This window comes from Sycon ciliatum, chromosome 13, assembly GCF_964019385.1.
Source record: "Sycon ciliatum chromosome 13, ocSycCili1.1, whole genome shotgun sequence".
Classification (NCBI taxonomy): Eukaryota; Metazoa; Porifera; class Calcarea; order Leucosolenida; family Sycettidae; genus Sycon; species Sycon ciliatum.
The window spans coordinates 8,928,784-8,942,757 of NC_088655.1; positions in this window are offsets into that span (position 1 = coordinate 8,928,784).

Genomic DNA, 13,974 nt, shown 5'->3' on the forward strand with positions numbered 1-13,974 from the left:
CTTTCATTTTGCTTACAATCCCGGAGGTAGGTTCCCTTTGGGGTGTTTATCGACCGTCCTAAGACCTTGGAAAAGTTTCTTTTAAAAGGTAGAACCTCAACACAATGCGAACCAAGGAACATAATTACCCCCCCCCCCCCAATAAGATGTCGGGATAATCCCTTTGAGAGCCCTTCTGGCTTCACCATAGCAGGGAGGTACTGCTGTTTGGTGACTCAGCATTTATGGAGGTTCGCGTCCTTGCAATTGAGTTGCATCAGGTCTGGAGGAGGAGGAGGATACGCAAAGCGATAAAAATCCGGGACATGGGCCCGAGAATAAAAGCCAACGCAGGATTGAACCTCCTGTAAAGGCATTCCTGGTACAAATTACTGGCCCAGTACTTGCTTCTCCCGGATAGTGAATTCCTTTTTCTACTTCCATACACTGCTGTTGCCAGCAACCGCAACTATGTGCACATGTACATATTCACATGTACATATTCACATGTACATATTCACATGTACATATTCACATGTCCATATTCACATGCACATATTCACATGTACATATTCACATGTACATATTCACATGTACATATTCACATGTACATATTCACATGTACATATTCGAATGTACATATTCACATGTACATATTCACATGTACATATTCACATGTCCATATTCACATGTACAGGGGACGGTTTCAAATAGGACACCGGTTGCAAACCGGAACGGACTCAATATTCACTTTCTCTCTTGGAATTTTGATTAGAAAACATATGTCACAGTGAGACTACGATGTGTTATACTCCGAGCCAAAATTTCATGGCTCTGCGATGACCAGAAGCGCCATATCCAGCAGGTGAGTTTTTGACGTGTTGCTTCGCACTGCGACTTGAGTTTTACGACTTTCGAAAAATCAACTTCTTGTCGCAGGTAAACAGCGGCTCGCCTCTCGCCAATAAAGCACCGCATACCAATCAAAACTAATGGAAGCACACACAAGGCTTATTGTTACTCTGTACTGGCCGTCGTGGAGCGATAGCAATTACCTAATTTCAGACCCAGAGTGAATTTGACGGGCACTCTTAAAACGTGTCCGGTTTGGAGCCACCTCTGATTTGAACTTTTTTGAAGCGAAAAATTGGGCAACTTGGAGGCAATGGGTCAACACAAAGGAGTGGCTCAGTTCGATTGACTCTGGCCCCAGAGCAAACTTCAACATGCCAGTTTCCTTCCACAAACATATTTCGAGTGAAAAATCAACGCTGATGATCGGTTTGGGTCTTTACAAATTTGGCTGTCAAAACGTCCCGGTATCGAGCCGTCTCCTCTACATAATTATTTATAAAAAGTAAAAAGGACCTACAAGTTACACTATAATTTTCACTAGCACCATCAGTTACTAAACAATCAGCTCAAGCGATAACATTGCTAGCCAGTTAGTTGTAGAACGTCAGTGCCGTCGGTCAGTGTCGTGCAATGTTATCGCTTGAGCTGATTGTTTAGTAACTGGTGGTGTTAGTGGACATTATAGTGTAGCTTGTAGTTTCTTGGTCCTTTTTACAAATAATCCTTGACTCTCCATCCGAGTTCATACATGTACATAATACATGCACATGTTCTGCTTGGTGCATGTGCAATGTTTTACAGTTGTCACGTACCATGCTATTGCTGTACCAGTTTTGTGTTTGTTTCTGATGTTTCCTTAACCTCGTTTTCTCTCTCTTCATAGTTCATGCATGCATGAATTTTATCTCCCCACAGCACTGTTCATTATCAAACCTTTCCCAGTGGTGCCCATGCCTAAATTCATTCCTGATGTCCTTGTTGCTATATCATTCCTGATGATGGGTATTTTATGACGGAAACGATGAAATATTTTCCTGATATGATTTTGCGTGAGCCAATGTTGCTCACAATCCACTTTCACTGATGAAGGCGAGTGACGCGTCCTACAGGTTCTACAGGTCCTACAGGTTCTACAGGTCCTACAGGTCCTACAGGTTCTACAGGTTCTACAGGTCCTACAGGTTCTACAGGTCCTACAGGTTCTACAGGTCCTACAGGTTCTACAGGTCCTACAGGTTCTACAGGTCCTACAGGTTCTACAGGTCCTACAGGTTCTACAGGTCCTACAGGTTCTACAGGTCCTACAGGTTCTACAGGTCCTACAGGTTCTACAGGTCCTACAGGTTCTACAGGTCCTACAGGGCCTACAGGTTCTACAGGTTCACAAGTTCCTACATCTAGTACCGTATTTGACCGGTTATAGGTCGACCCTTATATCCGGAGGTCTCAATTTTTTTCACCCAACGAAGCACTACTAACCACTCCCTGCTACTAACACATCAACAAATCATGTAAACATTCCTTATTGGAGAGTATAACTTCCCAATCCTTGAAAAAGGCCAATACAATTTGCAAACATATGACTGTACACATGGTGCTCTTGTGCATGCAGTGCAGGTCATTTTTTTATAAGATACTGATAGAATCCCGGTTGTAAGTGGACCCCCACCCTTTCTCCTTCTATTTTTAGTCGTGAAATGTCGACTTACAACCGGAAAAGTACGGTAGTCGTTTACTTTACAAAACCGTATTGCGTTCGGTCCTATGACTCCTATTTCATGTGTATTAGGCCACACCAAGTTATTTCTATGTTTCGCGTCACCGCTGTTGTGAAATGATGTGTTGTTTTCCTGTGTGATGGCTTTCCCCAAACTGTCTCGTCTAGTCGCGTGCATGTGTGATATGAGCATGCGCGATTTTGTAGTCGAGAGTACTTTTGTCAGTCTTCTTGATCGTCCCTTTGAGTGTTTTCTCCATTTTCCGTCTTGTCAATATAAATAATGTAACAAACCAGTCTTGTCCTTTGTGTCCTGCGTCCCGGGGAACGGAATAGCTGAGATTCCGTTACACCGCGTGCGTATCTTTTCAAATAGTTGATGTTGTGTTCACCTGGTGCCACGCATGAGTCCCTTGTGGGACAAGACAAAGACTGATTATCTACAACGAGCATGCGTATAATAGATGAGGGAGAGACAATACGGAGAGGGACACTACGGCGATAAACACTATACACAACACCTCCCTTTCCGGGGAAGAAGGGCGAGGGGGGAGAGAAAAGACGTATCTATAGAATATATCCCTTTTCCGGGAAGAAAAAAGAACAAGGAAAATACTACTTGTAGTATTTTTGCCCGCTAGATAGCCTCTGGGTGCACCGCAGACACACCCACACACAACAGAAAGATACAGATCACAGTAGTAGTGTGGTCTTTGTTCACTCACGGTGGAAGATGGAAGAGCTTAGCGTAGTGTATAGATGAGCATGAAGAAGGGCATGCCACCACGCATATACATGTACACGTATGTACCAGACCAACATGATGCAAGAAGTGAACCACTGTGGTGAATGGGGCTGCCGGATAATTAACCAGCCCGAAGCTGGCGGAAAAAACCTCAGGGCCCCGGCGGAGGCACAACCCTGAGGAAAAACCGGTTAGAATAACCCCATAAGATAAATGAACAAAACGTAGCCTGCAGGACCTATCCAGAAGTGAGAATAAAGGGGAGGGCGGGTGGGAAACTACAACGAAAAGAGAAAGACCACGATGAAGAGAAACGTTTGAGAACACTGACAAAAAAACCAGCTGACGCAATCCTGGTGCCGTAACTATGGTGAAAATGCAGGCAAAAAATACATTTTTCGTTTCATTCGCTACGCTCAGCCAACGAAAAATAACACTATATTTAAATAGTGCAAATCAAGGAGATTGAGAGACGAGCTAGGGCCTACACAACATACCGTAAGTAGCAGGGCATGCCTAGCATTTGCACAGCTACACTAGAGAGTATTTTTTGTTTGAAAAAAATAATGAAGAATTTCGAGGCAAAGAATGAAGATATCGAGAGTGAATAAAGAAGCACGCGCGTCCAGGACTCTCACGTTTGGCAAGGCCATCGCAGAGAGGTACAACGTCAGATTGGACTACAGCAACAGCGAGAACAAGATGTGACTGCGTGAGAATGTCTGCACGTCTGGTGTTCAGTGATGTACGATTGAGAATGTACATATACCGCAAGTGAACAGGTCAAAACAAAACAAATGAAAAACAAAGAGAGAATGAGCTACTGCTAACCATACGCCTGACAGTTCCTTCCTTCATGAGTCAGAGTCGATCCGGAACGCTCGAGGCCGAGGCACGGACGTACCGTGACATCTCTATCTCTGCCAGACGGATCAGTTGAGCACGGCATGGGGACATGGCGATCAGTGCACAACAGCAGGCTTTTTGGAGGTGCCGAGAGATAGAGCATGCGGGACGACGAACTGGCTGGACAGAGACGATGGTCAGGAGAGACAAGGAGCAGTGGCGTTACAGCTGATGGAGAATAGAGTTCACGAGGAGAACAAAACAAGTAGAGCGTAGTGCATGCCAGGCATGCCTGGACTGACATTTAGTGTTAACAAAATTTTCAGACTGACGGCGACACATGACGATGACGACGATGACGAGACTGTCCCGGAGCTGGGGATGCTCGAACTGCTGGCTAGAGGCGGATGGTTTTTTCCTAATTCTACAGGTGTAGGAACCAAAGCTGCCACTATGTTTTTTATTTTTATTTTTATTTTATTTATTTATTTTATTTTTTTTATTTTTTTTTATTTCACCGTCCAATGGCAGAAGCCAATGCAAAGGAGGGGGCGTTAGCCAGCCATGGCAAGAGAAGAAAAAAAATGAAGGAAAGAAGATGATAATCGGAAGAAAATAATGCATCAGCGGGGTGAAATGTATCACTATGTTGACCATGGTGGAGAGCGGCGAGATAAGCTAGCAAAAGAGGCGAGCGAGCCTACAACGTGGCATGACATTTAACATGGTCTATGAACTGTCTAATATTGGATATTGTCTTCATTTCCATGGGCAGCTTGAGCCAATACGAGTATGCAGAGAAGATAGGAGATTTGGTAAACATAGTTGACAAAGCTCTGGGAAGTACTATGCCATTGCGAGTGTTCCGTGCGAAAGTAAACCAATTATGCTTGGTGAGATGTTCAGGGACAATGTTGAGTTGATTACGATGGACCAGAACGCATGACTGTCTCTGCGACAGGATAGAGATGGGGCTGGTGGAGGCCAAACTATATAGATCAGTAGAGGGAAAAATAGAGGGTTTACGAAAAATAATTTTCAACACACGTTTATGATATATTTCTAGTGTCTGTACAGCAGATTTACTAAGCAGGGAATGCCAAGCAGTGGCGCCGTACAGAAAGATAGGAAGGAGGTAGCATTTATAAAAGAGACGAATACATTCGGGGGACAAGTGGGAGCAGTGAGACATCAGGCAACCTACAGATTTGCTAACTTTGTTGCATACAAAATCTACGTGAGAATTCCAGGACAATTGCGAGTCAAATACAACACCCAAATGCCTGTGCGTATCTACAATATTAATGTTAATAGTCGAATCAAATCCGGGAAGGGTAAATGTGGGAGGGTGGTCTAGTTGAGGGAGAAAGACTATTTCTGTTTTCAAGATATTGGGTTTCAGACGCCATGACAACATCCATTTATGAACAACATTGATTCCATTCTGAAGCTTCGTACACAGGTTTGCAATGTCGGCGTCAAACTGAATGAGGGCTGTGTCATCAGCAAATAGTGACAAACCATCTATACAGTCAGGTAGATCGTTTATACACAACAAGAATAGTAGAGGCCCCAGTATAGATCCCTGGGGGACTCCCGACTTCACAGGCAGTGGGTCTGAGAGTACCCCTTCGACTGACACTGATTGCGTTCTATCTGTTAGGTAGTCCGTAATCCACGCCAGAGACGCTCCGGAAACATTGTACATCGCAGATAATTTAGCTAGGAGTCCACGGAACCATACCGTGTCAAACGCCTTGGCTAGGTCGAAAAAACACATGCCAACATGTTGGTGGTCATGACGAAGGGCCACAATGTCCTGTACAAGGCGTGTCAGCTGCATGGTGGTTGAGTCTCCTCGTCGAAAACCAGATTGGACTGGGGCAAGGGCCGGCGACACATGAGCATAAAGCTTATCAAAGAATAATCGCTCACATAGTTTCGATACACAGGACAACAATTGCTGGCTTGTGACTTGGAGCCTTTGCTCTTGTAAACCAGAACAACCTTCGCGAGTTTCCATGCTGCTGGAAATTTACCAGTCGAAAAGGACACATTAAAAATACGGCAGAGGGGGTACGATATCGACGGGGCAAGTTTCTTCAGGACATCATTCGTAATGGTGTCCAAGCCAGGACTGCGGGCGATAGCCTTTCTAACATCCGCAGTTGTGGTGATGACCTGAACAAATGTTTCATGAAGTTGGCTGTGGGCAGGAAGAGCTGGAAGCGATAACGACGGATCATCCGGCACAGCAACGGAGGGGAACTGCTGGTTGAGGACTGTAGCCTTGTCGAAACTGCCAGAAACTGGATGACCGCCTTCATCAATGAGGTGAGGAAGGCCACGCTCCTGCTGACGATTCCGCTGAGAACGAACAAACGGGTACATGTTAAGGTTACCTGACGCCATGCTGGCCTGTATAGATGCCAAATAGTCACGGTGAAGAGATCGAGATAAGTTTCGTACTCTGTTACGCTGAACTTTGAAGGCAGACTGGTTAGCTGGGGTTGGGAACTTCCTATATCGGCTGTAGAGTTCGTACTTCAACTTAATGGCAAGTACTAAATCTCGATTAACCCACGGAGGATATTTCCTAGATACAGCTCGCTGGGTGGAGGAAGAGATTTTCCGATAAGGCGACAGGTAGTGGGAAAATGCATCATTCAAGGAAGAGGAGAATCTGGCTAATGCGTCGTCAACATCTGGTGTGTCCATGAGATCATGCCAGTTGAGCGAGGAAAGATACATATTTACTGCTACCCAGACAGAAGGTGGCACTTGCGCAAAATTGTATGGAGTGGCTGGGGAACTACGGGCAGGATAGCATGGTACTTCCTTTGCAGGCGTTCGGGTTACAGTTCTGTAGAAAAGGGTGGTAACTACCTGTGAATGGTCGGACGCACCAAGCGGGGCAGCATCGTCGACAGAGAATACTGATTGAGGACGATTGGTAGCGAGCAAGTCTAGGCACGACAGGGTTCCGTTAGGAGAGGTGTGAGTGGGAAAATCTACCAGCTGGGAGAGACCGAAGCTGGAGAATATATGCGAAAGTTCCTTTCCAGCGCGTGATGTAGCGTCACCGCTCCACCAGTCAGAGTTGTGAGCATTGTAGTCACCAGTGAGGAATATATCAACGGATGAGAGGTCTACAGCCCGTAGGGTATCCGTCATCATGTCACAAAATGAGGTAAGTTCAGGTAGGGATTGCGAAGGAGGGCGATACTGACAGCCAATGAGTATAGGATTAGCACCCAGGTCTGCAGGAAGTCCAAGCTCAACCCATATGTTTTCGCATTGGGGAGAGTCAAGGTCTGAGCGCTGGGCTGCATGCAAAAATGTCCCATCTCGTACAAGGATGGCAACACCACCATAACCTCGGAACTGGGCCCTTTGGTTTGCTGGTATTGGCCTATCTCGACGGAAGCACGTATAACCGGGTACACTGAGCATATGTATCGGGCAGAGCCAGGTTTCTGTCAGACATAGGATAGTCGGTGTGTTGGATCGACACAATGCATGGAGTTCAGGGATTTTGTTCGACACGGAGCGACAATTAGTCGTAACAATAGTGATATTATGTTGAGTCTTAGGAAAATATGGGAAGGCCCGGGCGCTCAGCGGTGCGGAAGCCATCATTCTGACGACTTGGAGGTTTTACCTGGTTTGTTCGTATTTGAATCTGCAAACCGCCACTTTCTTACGGTGTGCTGGATAGTTGCAGGCCAGAATCCGTCACCCAGTACCTTTTCCGTAGCTGAGGCTGGGAATGTCACTCTGGCGTAAGCTGTTCCGAAGGTGCGGGATTCCAAGATGGTGCAGTTGAGCACATCCACTGCACGCTCTTGGCACCAATCCTTGATGGAGTCGGCACTGCAGCCCATGTGGACGTTTCCTACATAGAATATCGCTTTGTCCACCTTTTCGACACCTGTCAGGACTACAGGGTTTGTTTCGACCGTGGGCATAGGCTTGACGTACCGAGATGTGACCCGACGTCGTACAACATCTACCCAATAGCTCTGTCCATCTGATTTGTTGCGGGAACTGCTGTCCGTACTAGTGACGTGACCGTTGCTAGCAGGTCTAGGTGCTGTACGAGTAGTGTCTCTGGACTGGGAAGCGGCACGTGGTTGCGAGTGCATACCGGTAGTACGGTCATTTGAACTTGAGCGTGCATGCTGCGATGTGGAGGTGTGCTGTGATTGCGGTGCAGTGGTGATGGATGTCTCAGTTTCATACAGGGAGGGCTCTACGGTAACTTCGTTAGCACTTGTGCGACGGTTGTGGGTGTCATTGGCAGTTTGAGAAAGTGCGCCTGTAGTGAAGTTCCTCAGCTCTAGTACTTCCAATTTTAGGCTGGAAACCTCATCCCGAAGTGAAGAAACAATGGCATTATGATGCTTCGCTTGCTCAAGTTGCTCTCTTAGCTCTATCACTACACATACAAGCTCGTTTAGAGACTTCAGACTACTACTAGTACTGACCTCATTGGCCTTGATCGGGGTTACACCCACACCAGCTTGTCTTAGGGAAACCACAAGATCAACTCGGCTCTTTGACTCGGCTCCGTCAATAGGATGTTGTTTGGCAAGATGCCGCAGCTCTTCGAAAGTCAGCAAGGCGAGGTCGATGTCCATATTCAATGCCATATTCCTAGTGTGTCCAGATCAAGTTCTCTGCCACAGGTACCGAAAGTAAGCGGAGCATAAAAACTTGCATCCGCACCTTACCCAAAGGCTTCGCGATGTTGTGTTCCCTTGGTGCCACGCAGGAGTCCCTTGTGGGTCAAGACAAAGGCGGATGTATTTACAATGAGCATGCGTATAATAGATGAGAGAGAGAGGCAATACGGAGAGGGACAATACAGCGACAAACACTATACACAACAGTTGACAAGAAAAGAAGAAACACCCAGATGAGTTAATCGATGGCTGTTCTGGTGAACATTCTCTAGCCAGTATCAAATCAAAGGTTATCAGCTTCTCGATAATCTTGCACGGCGATGGTACTACAGTAGAGAGTGTGACTGTGCGAGCGATGAAAATTCTATTTTTCCAAGCCGTACGGTAGGGCCTGTTCAACAAGCGAGCAGAGATTCCAGGGTGTCAAGGACTCCGAGATTTTCCTGGACCGTGATGGAGAGGAATTCTACCGAACTCATGTCAAAGTACAGAATGAGCCATCCATTAAGCCTGTTGCCCCATCGCTCCAGCCCAGTCTGCCAACTGTGCTGTGGAGACTTTTTGTCGTTTAGATAAGAGATACTGTGAAACTGGAAAGTCCAAATACCAAAACGTTTTACGTTTTTGTAATTTTGGCATGATAACGTGCAGAAAAGTTAACGATGGCTACCTGGCTACCCATCTGTATGAGAATCGGTAATTACGTTTTTTTGAAATAACGAAAAATAATTGGTCGTTAAAACATTAGACATTGTGACTCGTTAGACTTTCCGGTTTTACAGTAGTTCAGTAGTGCAGCTATTCTGTGTGCAACATGGCTCAGTACACATAGAATGGAGTTTTGTTTTTCCTCCATTTCTGTTTTTTCCCTCCCATATGCGTGCCTTTTCCAGGAATATTCCGATGCGAAAGAATACTTCCTCCGCGTCATCGAAATTGTCGCAGTTTGACTAGTCACTTGTTACTGACAACTCCATAAGCTAAACCATACAAAAATTATTGATGATAGTCTGAAATCACATACACCAGCTTCTCCGGAGTACCACAGGGGTCAGTTCTCGGGCCTCTGTTTTTTGTTCTCTACGTCCGTGACATTGCGAAAGAGCTGTCCCCTTACAAAGTTGTGTCCCTGCAATTTGCAGACAATATCTCAATTAGATCTAGCGCCATGAGCACGGATGAGGTGTCCCAAAATCTCTCAAGTGCTGTCCAGCACCTCGCCGATTGGCTTAGGAACCGTGGTCTTATCTTGAATGAAACGAAGACACAGAACATGTTGATATCGCCAGTACGATCTCAAACATTTGACTTGCATGTGCAATGTAATGGACTGCCTCTGCCAACTGTTTGCTCTGTGAAATATTTAGGTCTCCACCTTGATGCGGACATGAGCTGGAACACCATGGTCGACCACGTCGCAAGGGGCGTCGCGTCAAAAGTTGGCGTGCTCAGACGATACGCTACATTCCTGCCTTTTCAATGTCGCATAGCCTATTTTCGTTCTTTCATTTGATCACACTTTATGTATGCCGCTTCTGCTTACTTACCATTTCTCACGGCGTATCAAAGTCGACAGCTTAATGGGCTCCTCAGGCGTACTGTACGCACAGTCTGTAGGGTACCTCCGGGGACACCCACAAACAATATTCTTACACACACCTTGCCAAACGTGCTACCTATGCTGGGACCATCTTATGGAACCTGCTCCCTGCTGTGGTCAGGCAAGAAAGAAAACGCAATCGCTTTTTAAAGTCAATGGCTCTTGCCTTTTTGCTTACCAGATAAATAAGCCTCTTTATAAATGCTGTATGCACTGCTCTTTCCGTTATTTTCTTCCTCTGAAAATTACAACTCCTGTTTTGAGTTGTTTTTCTTCTCTCTTTTTTCTTTCCCTACTAGTTGCTGTTACACTCACTGATCCTTATGCATGGATATACAGCATTCCCTCACTAGTGGAACCATTGTTATTAGGCTAGGGTGTGTTTTGGACTTTAAACAAACAAAGTCTAGAGTAACGTTCCAGGACAGTTAGGCTGAAAGGTTCACACGGAGATGAAGGCGTCGCTGGCGTAAATTGCCGAAAAGTTTTTTTGCCAGGAAGGTTGTAAGTTGGTCGCGCCTCATGTCAAATGCTTTGACTTTCTCCACAGCACAACAGCTGCTATGCTTGTCGTCTGCTGCCTCTGGATGATTTCTACTTCACCACCAACGCAGTAAGAATACACGATCGTTGCGATGTCGTTTGAGTACCGTCGGCGAAATCACCTCGAACTTGTTTTTAGCCGTGGGATGCCCATTCAATTTAGCTGTGTGGTCACTGCTCATGCAGGTAAGTGTACTATCACGTCGAACGTGCACCCTTTTTCAGCATCACTGGTAGATTCACTGAGTATCTGCACATGCATCACTAGCTCTACAGTACTGTGTACACGCAGAGTCTACACGACCCTTGCACGTACAGTACTGACTGTCTCAGCATTCCTTGCATGCATCAGTTTGCTGACCCCCTCGATGTTTCTCCCAGTGCTGCTGCTTGTTCCACGAAGTCATTCTCACCCCAGCTAAGGTAAAACAATGATCAGTTTTTGAGTGAATGACTATACTAGTAAGCATGAGAAATGTGCAGATTGCAATGACTGACTGATCTTAGCGAGTCGAAAGTACTATCGCAGGGACATCAGCGAAGACATTGCATCTAGTTCAAAATTTTCAGTTTCCAACAACAGAAAATAGAACTTTGCTGTCACCCTATGCTGATGACTATCGTCTATGTCCGAATTCTTAACTGTGGTGCAACTGTTGGTGATTATATACCCCGTTTTATTTCAAAAGTCAAACTGCGACAATTTCGATTACGCTTAGGAGGTAATTAACTTGATGTGACCTTTTCTCATTATTTTCTAAAACAAAGCCAAGTTCACGTACATCTGCGCAATTAACGCATCCAGTCCAGAAGACATTTCACATGAGGTTGAAGTAGAATAGTTCGCCTCTTTCTCCACAAGTATTATTTTGATACCATAGTGCACGACTATTTATTGCTTCGAGTTATAGATTTGAATTTGTACGTCGTGTTCTTCGTTTGAGACTTTGCTTACCGTTCTGTTCTTCTATCAATACTCTGCATTCTCCGCGCCTGGTCTGTTCCTTTCTTCTCTTGCTATTATCATGTTTCCTTTCTTCTCTGACTCACACTGACTGTCAATTTGTCTAGTTTCAAATTGTTTCATCGTCTGCAAGATCGCAGAGATCGTTCCTGCATTGTAGTTCACGGTTACTTTTTGTAAACATATTTGCGTAGGCATTTTCACGAGTTTTGTTGACGTCATGCGCTATCAGCTAAGCGTCATTATTGCGAGCATGCACATTGCTTTTGCCTTCTGCCTTATTTGCATGCCACGCTTGCTGCACAGGTTAGCGTCCCCACGCTTGCTGGCCGAAGCCCCATTGACCGCGCCGCGTGCGTACTCGCACACGTCAGCCGGGCTTCTCCACGTCGCCTTGCATCGCCCCCGCCGGTTCCGTGGAGTTCCAGTTTAATTTCTCCTTGTTGATTAGCTCTCCCAAGATTGAGTTGTTGGTTTTCTATATCCTTACCTAACCAATTCATTTCCAAGTATCAGTCCTTTTATTTACACTACTGTCAGAGTCCGTTGTTGTGAGTGATGTGTGCATGTGCGGAGTAGTAGTGGTGAATAATTGTTGTGCGTGCATTACACAACAATGTATCAAGCGTTTTTCTTCCCTTTCTCTCCAGGATTATACAGGGAATGGCTGAAATGAAACATACTACAACATATAGGGTAAATGTCCTGAGATACAACTCTCTTGACAGGGTTGAGTTTTCAGAAGGAGATATAACAACAACAACAGTGTATTGAAGAAATTATGTAGCATTATTCACACATTGATGAGGAATAGCATCAAACAATTGTACAGACAACAAATTTGCTTTCTGGAAACAAGGCTCAGGATAAAACATAAGTTTGTACAACGCTTCTAACACAGCCGAATGCAATGGACCTCTACCACGTGACAGTACTCCGGACAATTAGCATGCGTGGACAGATGGCTTTTGATAGATGAAGTACCACTCTGGGCTCCTTTCTTTGTTGTCCCCTCCCTTGTCCTGTCATCTCTCCTCTGCGTGACATCACAGTACCCATCTCATGGCCTGGTGACGCTCATTGTCCCTTCAGCTGCATCTCCTCCAGTATTGTTTTTCATGGAGCTTCTCACTCTAGCTTCTCTAGTCTAAAAGTTCTGGTTTAATCACGCGGTCTTCCGCGTTGTCTAACATGCACTTTTGTTATCACTTATATTGTAATTCGGTCCTTTCCAGTACGTCTTCACACTTGGCTTAGTGTTGGAACGTTCTCCATTTGTTAGTGTTTGTCTTCGTTTAACATGTATATTACTCCGTATGTCGTAATTGGACACTGCTCGATTATTCTTACATTGTGCGTTTCACTATTTGTAACGTGGCTCCTCTGCTTCAGTTTTCATTCTATCTCTCTGGCAGGGGCAGCCACCACCTGTCTGGTGGGTGCCAGCATCCTCCGGCAGTTGCGCTGGGACTCTACGATACATTCTTGTTCTTCGATAATTAGAAATCTGCATTTCTAGTTCTTCGCTGTTTGAATTATTATTTATTTGTGCTGTTTCTTGCGGCACTCGCTTTTGTGTAGATTTGACCTTTTTTGCATGTCACCCTGAGAGCAGATGACATCATGCATTAATTTCGGTCACATGTTTTGCTTTGCGCGTGTCGTTCAAGATGACTGAACTGTGCCCGCTGGCCGATTTTCTTTGCTTGCTGTTTTCTTTGCCAATCAAGTGAGGGGACGCTACGGTGTCATCCTCCTTGGCTGTGTGTCCGGTACGGGGCCGGGTACGTGCGTCCCCAGCTCTCCGTTCTTTGTTCTTTTTGAGTTAGATTCTTCTATGGTGTTTTGAGAACATGTTTGGTAATACAGTCTTCTAAATAGATCGATGCCTCCAATGGTTGTGTCTAATGTCAGTGTGGGTTTGCGAGGGAACCGGTGAAACATTTGGTCCTTCGAGCCGGATCCGACAGGTTTCGACTGGTAGTGTCAGCGATGGTAATGGCGTTTCCGCCACCACCAGAGTTTGTGACTAGTAGTTTT